Raw genomic sequence first — 12,757 nt, 5'->3', positions numbered from 1 at the left:
CCTAAGCAAGTTATTTCCCCCACAATCTCAGCCCACTCTTAGCAATACCAGCCTACCTTACTAAGCTGGTGTAAGCTTATCCATATGTAGACAAACCAACAGAGAGACAGACAGAATAGTGCTTAGCCATAACAATGTGTGAGAGTTGCTTCAAAGTGTAACCTATAAATATGATGTATTGCGAACTCCCAGGTCTGTCCAGAGAAGAGAAAGTGCTGGCTGAACCATGTGTAATCCTAAAATGTAATGCACTGGAACAAAATAACACTTACCAAATGAAAATAAAGTCACAGTTTCTGTGCTTCTAATAGCACCCTGAGATTTAAACCATTTCGACCATAAGAATAGGTTCAGAGCCAAAGCCTTAGAGCCAACAACCCTATGAAATGAGGGGAAGTGAAAAGCAGTAAAGCACATGGTCTCCCGAATTCAGCATTTGTCTTTGACAGCCCCCACCCTACCCGCAATCCACTGTGAGCATCTGTGAGCATTTGTCTTTGGTAACTTGCAGATTATTGATTTTATCGTTTGCTTGACATTTCACAGTGCATTGCCTCACTTACAGAAAATGTTCAGTATTTACGCTACAATGGGAACTGTCATAAAGTGAGGTAACATCCCATAAAATCCTAAAAAGGATGCGGGGGGGCATCTTTGGTAAGATGCTGTCCAATTTGGAAGTGCTGTGTTTGTGTTCCAGTTATGCTAGGCTCGGTAATATTCAAAAATAGACCACATTACAAAAAGAACCAAATAGATTTAGATCTCCCGCTACCAGTTAAAGTACATCACACTGAAAGTGCTCTGTATAACTGCTTGTGTTCACAGCCAAAAATCCCGCTGTCTCAGGCAACCAGGTGGCTTGAAATTCTACCAGACCTAGAATTTGAAGTTGAGTATCAAACGGTATTTCTGTCAGTAGGTAAAGGTTTATGCAAGGATGTAGAATCTTTTAGACTCCATGTGCCAGATCCTTACTAAAATCAGTCCGGCAAGTCAAATTAGACAGGTGGGACACATCATCTACCTGATAATCACCTGGTGCTACAATGAATGCTGGGTGCAAGGTGCTCTGAAGTTCTGAAGCTGGGACCTCAAAGCACCTTGCAAGTCTCTGTTAAAATGGGTCTTTCCCCTTCGTTTTAGCAAGGGATTCCTATGCAAACACCTTCCTGAATCAGGAGCAGGATTTAACCCCTTCAGCCAACAGCTGACAGGGTGAAATCATGCTGCCTTGGCTGTGCACCCCTGTTCCCTGCTGGGAATAGGTGTGTGCAGCCAACAGAGGTTTTAAGCCTGCCTTTCCATCCATAAGATGATGTCACAGGTGATGTCAGTTGAGCATGGTTTAAGAAGAATGGCTTCATTGGCTAACTTGGACCCCCTGGCAGGCCAAGACTGAGCCAGAGGATACATCATATGTTTTGGCTGCAGTGTAAGGTTCTCAGAAAGGTGTGACTACTGGCTGACAAAGGAATCAGGGATTGGGGCTTCCAGTGCAAACCAGTGTGATAGATAGTACCGAAGGGCCTTAAACTACTCACTCCCCTTCTAAAATCCATAACTAAGGGTTCATCCACACTTCCATTTATCCCATGCCTTCTAGGCACAGGTCCAAGATGTTTTGCCTTTGCCCTCCCCCAGAAAATCTGCTCTTTAACAGTAAACTGGAATGGTAATCTACAGAAAACCCACTTGTTCCGATTCAGCGCTAAAACGTAGGTTTTCCTGGGGAAAAGCTGGGGTGGGGGTGGGGAAGGAAGTCTGGATGAGTCCCAAGTAACTGCAGACGGCATTAAAGGTAAAGGTAAAGGTACCCCTGCCCGTACGGGCCAGTCGTGTCCGACTCTAGGGTTGTGTGCTCATCTCACTTAAGAGGCCGGGGCCAGCGCTGTCCGCAGACACTTCCGGGTCACGTGGCCAGCATGACAAGCTGCATCTGGCAAGCCAGCGCAGCACACAGAAACGCCGTTTACCTTCCCGCTAGTAAGCGGTCCCTATTTATCTACTTGCACTTTTGATGTGCTTTCGAACTGCTAGGTTGGCAGGCGATGGGACCGAGCAACGGGAGCGCACCCAGCCGCGGGGATTCGAACCGCCGACCTGACAATCAGCAAGTCCTAGGCGCTGAGGGTTTACCCACACCCGCGTCCCAGGCAGACGGCATTAAAGGGAGTCAAATAACACAGAAACTACTGAGGAACGTGATGTTAGATGGATATATGCTTGAGTTGTTTTATTTCGCTATTATATATATGCATATATAAATTCCACAGCAGAAGTTCAGAAACTTTGAAAGTTTAGGCAGACATTTATTTATTTATTTAAAGTTCTTTAATCACTAAGATATCCCCCCCCCCCCGAGAACAGGGCTCCAGGGCTTTGCATATATTTAAGAGCTGTTTCTTGTAACAGAAGGTGCTGATTAGAGATAACCAGTGTTTCTCCTGCTGAGTTGGTCAGATGCTGTCAGCCTTTTCCATAGAGCTACCCTTCTGTCTCCTTCCTTTCATGGACAGAGTAACATTTTGTACTGACACAAAGAAATTCTTCCTTCCCTTGATCACGAAGACACACACAAAACTAGAGCCTCCTCTTTAACATTTGCTGTTTTTCTTAAACTTTCTTCTTGTCGTCTGTGAATCTCTCATGCTAGGTACACTAGTCATAATGTGGCCAAAGTTAAGCACATTTATACTGCAAAGAGAAACTTTCCAGCGCTGTGCTATACTGGATGTGTTACAAAAATTAGACATGTGTTTCTGTGTGTTGTGGGTGGTGGGAATATTCTTTAAATAGCTGAGCATTGCTCTGGGAGAGTGATTCTGTCACCTCAACCCATTTTCTACCTTAATAAACTAGTTCCATGTTTTGCTGTTAATTTGACTCTAACAAAAAACATAATTGAAAGGGTACTGAACTTTGGCAAACCGTAGACATGCTGTCTTCGTACATGTTTGCCCCATAAAATGACGATGTCGATAACAAAAACCAAACTGCCCTTTACCTAGGCTGCTCTTTATGGGGGTCCTTTCTGATATTTTACAATCATGCCATGGATTGTGTGTGTACACGTGTGCATGCCAGAGTCTGTATTTTCTACTGGTGGTAATATCTCCACCAGCAACCACTGAGCCTATGACTGAGATTTGGCTGATCTTCTCATGAACTTAAAACAGTCTACAAACAGAGATAATCTTGCCAGATAATCAGCTCCCAAACTTCAGATCATCAAATATATGTGCAACATAACCTTTTACGTGAAATTATTTGCCCTCTGCTACGTGAGAAGCATAAAGCACAACAGCAATATAGGACTGAGATCTGGTTCAAACTACAGTATCTTGAGGCTGAGTGTTACCTGTATAGCAGGTATAGTTTCAACAGATTGGAATCCACCCATAAAAAGCATTTTTTATAACCTGTCTTGTATTCACAACAATGAAGTGGTGAAATTTGTCCTAGATTATTCCACATCAGGCTGCAGGTAGAGGAATCATGTTTGGGCACTCCTCATCTAAAACCTTTCTTCTGGCATGCTATTTTATTATGCAGAGTGAGATTCTTTCCCCCCCTGGCGCATCCAGACAGGCAACTCACTCACCCCTCCCTGCAGTTTGTGATGTTAAGGTTCAGAAAAAAGCCTTATCAGTTGAATTTGCCGGATGTATAAATTGGCCTTACATAATTTATACATCAATCGAAATGCAGGGATCCTGTTCAGGTATATGCAAGTACAGGATTGGCTTGGGATTTCATAATGTGTTGCTCACATATTTCCATTGAATCAAATTGTTTATCCTTCCTTCCTTCCTTCCTTCCTTCCTTCCTTCCTTCCTTCTCTCTCTCTCTCTCTCTCTCTCTCTCTCTCTCTCTCTCTCTTCCTTTCTCATTTCCTGGCTAGATTGTGTTTGGTCTCTGTGTGTAAACACTGTGTAACTGCTGCCTTCTTCCCAGGCTTTTTAATGAGACTGTGCCGTCTGATCAGGTGCATGCACTCCACTGTCATTTGCAGCCTGACCTGCGGGTCAGAGGTGATTTGGGCAGGCTCAGGGATGCATACAAATCACATCCTCTTGTCTGTCTGTTTTGTTGACTGGTTCTCCTCAGGGTCACGGCTAGCTTAAGTAGCAGCCTGAAGGATAAAGTGTGCCCTGTCTGAGCTGTAAAACTTTGACTTTGGACCAATTGCATCTGACATACAGCAGCATGAGGTTTGGCTTAGCCTTTGGATTCAGAACAAATCACTGACCACCAATAGCTGATAGTGACATGCAGTTTACGGAATGTCTCCTTTTCTCTGCCAGCCATGTATTTTTCAGCAGCGAGGAGCGTGCTTGGAGGTTTCAGCCACTGGGGTGTCATTGGGGTGTCGCAAGCATTTCTGACAAACTGCTTCGAAGAAGGGGGAACAGTCACTAAAGAGGTAGGGCATGATCCTGTTGTGGAGGTGGTGGGGTGACTAACAAAATCAATCCTCTCGGCAAACTGGGAATATCTACTCACTCACCCAAAGTTTAGGATATTCCACCATTCTTAAGCAGAGTTTCTTTTTCTTTGAGAAAAATAAGGGGCTCATGTAAATAAAAGCTAAGCTATAATAATACCGTAGCAAAATAACATAATGAGAGAAACTAAATACAACAACATGAGGCAAGTAACAAGAAGAGGCAGTTGGTCCCTCTTAACTGACATCCTTAACGGAACACACACTGAAGGGAGGGGCTGATTCCGGAGCAAAACACACAAGCCCCGCCCACCAGATACCAAGCACTCTACTATTCAAATTAGGCCCCAGTGTTTTTCTTACAGATCCAGCCTAAGGTAAGTGCTTTATTCTCACTGATTTGAATGGCAGAAAGTTAAGCATATGAGACCAGTGGGACTTAATCATGCCGGATTTTGACTGGATTGTGCTCATCTTCAGCAGGCAGAAAGTAACCATTTGGGTTTTTGTGTTGGCTTTTAAGAGTGCTGCATAGTATAAGAGGGAGGCAATCTATTGCTTCATTTTTTGCTTTTGAAAGAAAATGGACTAAAACCCCAATTTTTTTTTCTGTGTGAAAGAGAATATTTTAAGTTTCAATTGCTTTTCAAAATGAGATAGCGAAAAGGAAATAGGAGCCTGACTGCTTCTATATAACTTTTAATCCAGCCTGGGTTCCTCAGTGTGAACAATTTATCAAACTGAGAAGAGCACAGATTGTTTTGCCTGATGGAATGTACTTCCATGTACTATGTTTAGGATCAGGTTAAAAGGCTATTGTCCTCAACACACATTTACTTGCATCAAATACTTGGTATACTCCAGAACTCAGGGCAAGGAAACAAGCTGGGAGATGGCTTGGATACAAGTGGAGGAAAATGCCAATCAAACACTGGTGAATGCTCATTATCAAGCCTATTCAATGGCAATGAAGGCAGCAAAGAATGCATACTTTTCTGTCTCCATTGCATCATAGCTGTGCCACCCAGCAAAGCTTTTCTGGGTACCACAGGGCCTTTTAGGGCCTTTTAGTCTGGCCCAGAAGCGAAAGGAAAGTCCAATGCTGTAAAGAAAAATATTGCATAGGAACCTGGAATGTAAGAACCATGAACCTTGGTAAGTTGGATGTGGACAAAAATGAGATGGCAAGAATAAATATTAACATCCTGGGCATCAGTGAACTAAAATGGACGGGAATGGGCGAATTCAGTTCGGATGACCATCATATCTACTACTGTGGGCAAGAAACCCATAAAAGAAATGGAGTGGCCCTCATAGTCAACAAAAGAGTGGCAAAAGCTGTACTGGGATGCAATCTCAAAAATGATAGAATGATCTCGATACGAATCCAAGGCAGACCTTTTAACATCACAGTAATCCAAGTTTATGCACCAACCACTGGTGCTGAAGAAACTGAAATTGACCAATTCTATGAAGACTTACAACACCTTATAGAAATGACACCAAAGAAGGATGTTCTTCTCATTATAGGGGATTGGAATGCTAAAGTAGGGAGTCAAGAGACAAAAGGAACAACCAGCAAGTTTGGCCTTGGAGTTCAAAACGAAGCAGGGCAAAGGCTAATAGAGTTCTGCCAAGAGAACAAGCTGGTCATCACAAACACTCTTTTCCAACAACACAAGAGACGACTCTACACATGGACATCACCAGATGGGCAGCATCGAAATCAGATTGATTATATTCTCTGCAGCCAAAGATGGAGAAGCTCTATACAGTCAGCAAAAACAAGACCTGGAGCTGACTGTGGCTCAGATCATCAGCTTCTCATAGCAAAATTCAAGCTTAAACTGAAGAAAGTAGGAAAAACCACTGGACCGGTAAGATACAATCTAAGTCAAATCCCTTATGAATACACAGTGGAAGTGAGGAACAGGTTTAAGGATTTAGATTTGGTGGACAGAGTGCCTGAAGAACTATGGATGGAGGCTCGTAACATTATACAGGAGGCAGCAACTAAAACCATCCCAAGGAAAAGGAAATGCAAGAAAGCAAAGTGGCTGTCCAACGAGGCCTTACAAATAGCGGGGGAGAGAAGGCAAGCAAAATGCGAGGGAGATAGTGAAAGATACAGGAAATTGAATGCAGATTTCCAAAAAAATAGCAAGGAGAGACAAGAAGGCCTTCTTAAACGAGCAGTGCAAAGAAACAGAGGAAAACAATAGAATGGGAAAAACCAGAGATCTGTTCAAGAAAATTGGAGACATGAGAGGAACATTTCGTACCAAGATTACCATAATAAAAGACAAAAGTGGAAAGGACGTAACAGAAGCAGAAGACATCAAGAAGAGGTGGCAAGAATACACAGAGGAACTATACCAGAAAGAAATGGATGTCTCGTATACCCCAGGTAGTGTGGTTGCTGACCTTGAGCCAGACATCCTGGAGAGTGAGGTCAAATGGGCCTTAGAAAGCACTGCTAATAACAAGGCGAGTGGAAGTGATGATATTCCAGCTGAACCATTTAAAATTTTAAAAGATGATGCTGTTAAGGTGCTACACTCAATATGCCAGCAAATTTGGAAAACTCAGCAGTGGCCAGAAGATTGGAGAAGATCAGTCTACATCCCAATCCCAAAGAAGGGCAGTGCCAAAGAATGCTCCAACTACAACACAATTGCACTCATTTCACACGCTAGCAAGGTTATGCTTAAAATTCTACAAGGCAGGCTTAAGCAGTATGTGGACCAAGAACTCCCAGATGTGCAAGCTGGATTTAGAAGGTGCAGAGGAACCAGAGACCAAATTGCAAACATGCGCTGGATTATGGAGAAAGCTATATAGAGTTCCAGAAAGACATCTACTTCTGCTTCATTGACTATGCAAAAGCCTTTGACTGTGTCGACCACAGCAAACTATGGCAAGTTCTTAAAGAAATGGGAGTGCCAGATCACCTCATCTGTCTCCTGAGAAATCTCTATGTGGGACAAGAAGCTACAGTTAGAACTGGATATGGAACACCTGATTGGTTCAAAATTGGGAAAGGAGTACGGCAAGGCTGTATATTGTCTCCCTGCTTATTTAACTTATATGCAGAATTCATCATGTGAAAGGCTGGGCTGGATGAATCCCAAGCTGGAGTTAAGATCGCCGGAAGAAATATCAACAACTTCAGATATGCAGATGACACAACCTTGATGGCAGAAAGTGAAGAGGAATTAAAGAACCTTTTAATGAGGGTGAAAGAGGAGAGAATTGATGCTTTTGAATTATGGTGCTGGAGGAGACTCTTGAGAGTCCCATGGACTGCAAGAAGATCAAATGTATCCATTCTTCAGGAAATCAGCCCTGAGTGCTCACTGGAAGGACAGATCGTGAAGCTGAGGCTCCAATACTTTGGCCACCTCATGAGAAGAGAAGACTCCCTGGAAAAGACCCTGATGTTGGGAAAGATTGAGGGCACAAGGCGAAGGGGACGACAGAGGATGAGATGGTTGGACAGTGTTCTCGAAGCTACAAACATGAGTCTGACCAAATTGCGGGAGTCAGTGGAAGACAGGAGTGCCTGGCGTGCTCTGGTCCATGGGGTCACGAAGAGTTGGACACGACTAAACGACTAAACAACAACAAAAGTCTGGCCCAAAGGAGGTGGTAGAACTGAAGGTAGCTCACTGACTTGTTTGCAAAGCATTTTGAGGATGAAATCGCTTGAATCTGCCAGGACTCAGTTGTTACAGTGGATGAATCTCAAGAGGTGTCCAGAACACTGTCTAGTTCTGTTATGCTGGATGAGTTTCCGTTAGGAAGGCTTGAAGACATGGAAAAGGTACTTGGTTCAGTCTGGGTGACCATCTGCACCCATGCGCCTTGTGGCTGATAAAAACTAGCCATGGGGAGATAGCTGGCTGGGCTAGGGAGGTGATTAACTCCTCCTTGCTAGAGGAAGTGGTCCTTGCTTGCTTAAAGGAGGCAATGATAAGGCCAGTCCTTAAGAAATCCTCCCTGGCTTCAGAAAATCAAAGTAATTACCATCCAGTCTTTAATATCCCCTTCTTGGGAAAGGTTCTTGAGAGAGTGGTCATGGGCCAGATCCAGGCTTCCCTAAACAAACCCTATTATCTAAATCCATTTAGGCCTGGTTTGGGCATGGAAACTGCTTTGGTTTCCCTGTGTGATGACCCCTGTCAGGAGAGAGGTGGGGAAGGGATGTGTCCCTGTTAATTCTCCTTGATCTCTCAAGGGCTTTTGATACCATCAACCATGGTATACTCCTAGAGCAGTTGTCTGAGTTAGGGTGGGTGGCACCACCTTCAAGTGGTTCTAATCCTACTTGGATGGTCACTTTCAGAAGACGGTGTTTGGGGAGTTTCATTTGGCCCTGTGGAACCTTCAATGTGGGACTCCACAGTGTTCGATTTTATCACCCATGCTGTTTAACATCTACATGAAACCACTGAGTTCGGTCATCAGGAGTTTTGGAGCATGTTGTCAGCAATATGCTGGTGACACACAGTTCCACCTCTCCTTTACAGCTGCAGTTGTGGCAGTGGATGTACTGGACTGATGTCTTACTTCTGTACTGGACTGGTGGAGAGCCAACAAACTGAAGCTCAATCCAGATGAGGCTGAGGCACTGTTAACTGGTGGTTCCCTAGACCTGATGGGTGAGCAGCGGCCCGCTCTTGACAGAGTTACACTCCCTCTAAAGGACTGGGTACGCAGCTTGGGGTTACTTCTAGATCCCTCACTGTCACTTGAGGCTCAGGTGGCCTCAGTGGCACAGAGTACCTTCCATCAGCTTCAGCTGGTGGCTCAGCAACACCCCTATATGGACAGGGATTGCCTAACTTCTAGGTTAGCTTGCGACAATACATTATACATGGAGCTGCCTTTGCAAACAGTTTGGAAACTGCAGCTGGTACCCGAGGAGGGGACCCGAAACAGTTTCTTAGAAGCATGACAGGTGCTGCGGCAGTAGTTTATATTGTGTTTGCACTTGTGTGCGTGTGTGAAATAAACACCTGCTCTCTAGTAAATGAACTGTAACAGTCAAACTACTAAGGCCACCGAGCAGGAGTTAAAAAGTTACAATGTGCAGTTAGCCTGTTTCAACCCAGTGATCTGGAAGGGAAATGCTCTGTCTCAATCCCACAAGCCTGCCAGTTTAGTAACACTTGCCTTATTTGAAACCTGCTCCAAGAGTCAATAGCTGTCCTTGTGCCTCCAAAATTACAGTTTAATAAAGCTTAGAAAGGGAGGTGGCATCCGTCTCCCTAATATGCACTAGTTCTTTTCTAAATGGGTGTTGAACTGAACGCAAGCTGGAATACCTGCTCTGTTCCTAATTACTGCGTATCTGTTAAGAGATTTGATGGATCACTTTTTGTCAAAATGTGCCTGTCATGTCTTCATCTGAGTTATCGCAGCCCTATTTAAAGGTAGGTTTCTTCGGCAGGTTGTTATTGATAAACAAATTGACTTTGTGTAGTATTTTGACAGACTGGAAATGAAACATAAATGCTCCCATAAAAATCAAAAGAACTCAGATGCCAATTGCCAAGACCTCCGTCACGCTGCGCACATGTTTTCATGTGCCATTTTCCCTTGGACTCGCAAACATCTCACCTGATGGATAAGAGAAGGCTGCTTTCTCATTTCAGATGGCAGGAAATTGAATCATTTAGATCACACTATTGAAAGCAAATATTTACTTCTAACTAATATGGTAAAAGACACAACAAATGCTTTGAAAACAACCCCAGGCAGTATATAGCTAGCCAACAAAAACCAATTAAAAGTTTTAACATACTGCAAAAACGTTCCATTTATATGTTCCCTGTGTGACTCTCCTGTATGGATTTGGTCTGTAACCTTGGAGCAGTGGTAGACTTTGGGCTTTCAAATTTCAGCAGCACCCCGTGCTATCCTAAAATTCAGCATGTGCCCTGCCTCTCACACTCTGTGCAGAGAGTTGTTGTGGCACTCTCTACAGTTTGGCTACACCGGCTGCACAACCCTAATACCGCCTCTGCCTTGGAAGCTGGCTGTTTATCACTTTGAACCTAGGAGGTCCAAGGTCTTGATGGAGGCCTCTACATAGCGAAGGTACACTGTCCTTTTTTGATCTAGGGAGACCTAAATGGATCCCACTCCATTATCCCTGCAGGCTATAGTATAATCTCACATATGGTAGCAGATAGCATTGTGGGGCTACGCCGCTCACCTGACCTCTATCCAGCTGAGCCACCACAGCATAGTGGGATGGAGAGGAGGAGGGGTGCAGCAAGGCTGGCAGCAAAAAGCCCCCCCCCCTTTTAAAAAAATTATCCTTTAACTCTTGCTAAATGATTCCTGCATTGCAGGGGCTTGATGACCCTTTGGGTCCTTTCCAACTCTACAATTCTGTTAATGTGTAGGGGCAAAATACATGGGTGCCATGAAACACAATCCCACCCCCTTCCATACATTCATTTGACACAAGGAAAAGGTCTGAAAATGCCTTGGAAGTCTCAGTGTTAGGTGACATTTAAGTGTACATGGCAGATGGTATAAATTAAGGTTACCAGATGTCCCCATTTCCCAGGGACAGTCCCCGGATTTACAAACCAGTCCCCATACAAAATCCATTGAAATTGAAAAGAAGAAGAAGAAGAAGAAGAGTTTGGATTTGATATCCCGCCTTTCACTCCCCTTCAGGAGTCTCAAAGCGGCTAACAATCTCCTTTCCCTTCCTCCCCCACAACAAACACTCTGTGAGGTGAGTGGGGCTGAGAGACTTCAAAGAAATGTGACTGGCCCAAGGTCACCCAGCAGCTGCATGTGGAGGAGCGGAGACGCGAACCCGGTTACCCAGATTACGTGACTACCGCTCTTAACCACTACACCACACTGGCTCTCGTTTATTGAAAAAAAAAGATTTATTGAAAAAAAATCTGGTAACCTTAGTATAAATTAGTCACATGTGTAGGCCCCATTTTTGCCCAAGGTACAGTCCTGGAAGATGTTTGGCTCCCTCTGTACCTTTTATAGCTGCACCAAAAGGTCCTCAGCATTCTGAAAGTCTGGAAATTCAATGTCATTGTAAAGAGTTGCTGCTATTGATTCTGAAATGATGGGCAGGAGAACTGATTACGCAGCTCTTTTCCCAGTAAACTCCTGGAATGGGCGGTGATTGTTTAGCGCGAGGGGTAGGGTGAAAAAGCCATGATCCCTAACTATCACATAGACACTGCCAAAAAAAATTCAGCCTTGATTGACAGCTAACTGCACGACTCAGCTGAGCTTAGCCTGAAATCTTGGCTTATAATTACTGAGTTGAGCATTTTGAGAAATGGGCAAGATAAAGTGTTTCACAGAGGCCATGCGAATCTGCTTACGCTACTGCTTGCCTTGAGCATCTCTAATAAGAATTGATGCCATGTGTCATTTGTAATTTAATCAACAGCATCACATCTTGATCCTCAAATGGGCATCCCAAACATTTTCTCGCTGCCAAGTGAAAGATTAACGCGCACAGCAGATCTGCATAACTGTAGGACAAACTGAGAAATAGGAGAAGCGGAAAGTTACAGAGAACCCAACAGTAACCAACTTGCTACTTTATTCATAGCACTTCGCAGCTTGCATCTCTTCAGCATCTTCCTACAAGTTAAGCCATTGAGGAGTGAGCTATTGCTGGGTGCCAGAAAAGACAATTCCTTACCCGCCTCCTTCAGCCACCATTAGATGTTACTCATGGCTTGCATTTGCTGGTGGGTTCTAATCAACATTTAAAATACAAGCCTCATAGCCACCTCTGCAACTCTGTAGCAAGACCTTCCAAAAATAAAATACTTTTATATCTTTCTTATTTGATTGATAACAATGCTTTAAAAAATTGTGTGCCATATTTCTTCTGTTTCACAAGCCTTGCTTATGTTTCAATATGCACATGCCAGGAATGTTTCCTCCTTAGTTGAAATGAAAGAAGCCTCATTCCAGGCACACTATGTGTGATGGATGGCCCAGAGACCAGTGAGGAAAGCTCAGTTCCCATAGATCTCATAAGATGGGGCAGAGGCTGAAGACTTTAAACAGCCTCAGCCTCAAGGGTTCGGGGCCATATTGCCCTGTGAGCTTCCCATCCACCCTTAACTTAAGAGCATTCACTGAAATATTTGGGCTGCTGCTTGACTGGGCTGGAAATGTGGGCCCCTAGTGGAGGTTATTTTAGCTCAGTGAAATTAAGGCTTGCTTCTGTTAGGCATTTGGCAATATTTGTACGTATGGGGGCAGAAATGGCAATGGGCAGGATCAACATAATAAAGGGAGCTG

At 44.0% G+C, this 12,757-nt stretch overlaps 1 long non-coding RNA gene across 1 annotated transcript; it reads left to right on the top strand.

The window, feature by feature from the left end:
- Positions 1-2,229: 2,229 nt before the first annotated feature.
- Positions 2,230-12,143, top strand: LOC309529118. Its single transcript, XR_014218084.1, has 3 exons — positions 2,230-4,426; positions 8,977-9,108; positions 11,889-12,143. It is a non-coding gene; the product is annotated as an uncharacterized lncRNA (long non-coding RNA).
- The last annotated feature ends 614 nt before the right edge of the window (positions 12,144-12,757 follow it).

This window comes from Podarcis vaucheri (genome assembly GCF_965113315.1).
Source record: "Podarcis vaucheri genome assembly, chromosome: 3".
Classification (NCBI taxonomy): Eukaryota; Metazoa; Chordata; class Lepidosauria; order Squamata; family Lacertidae; genus Podarcis; species Podarcis vaucheri.
This window is presented reverse-complemented; position numbering and strand designations above follow the sequence as displayed.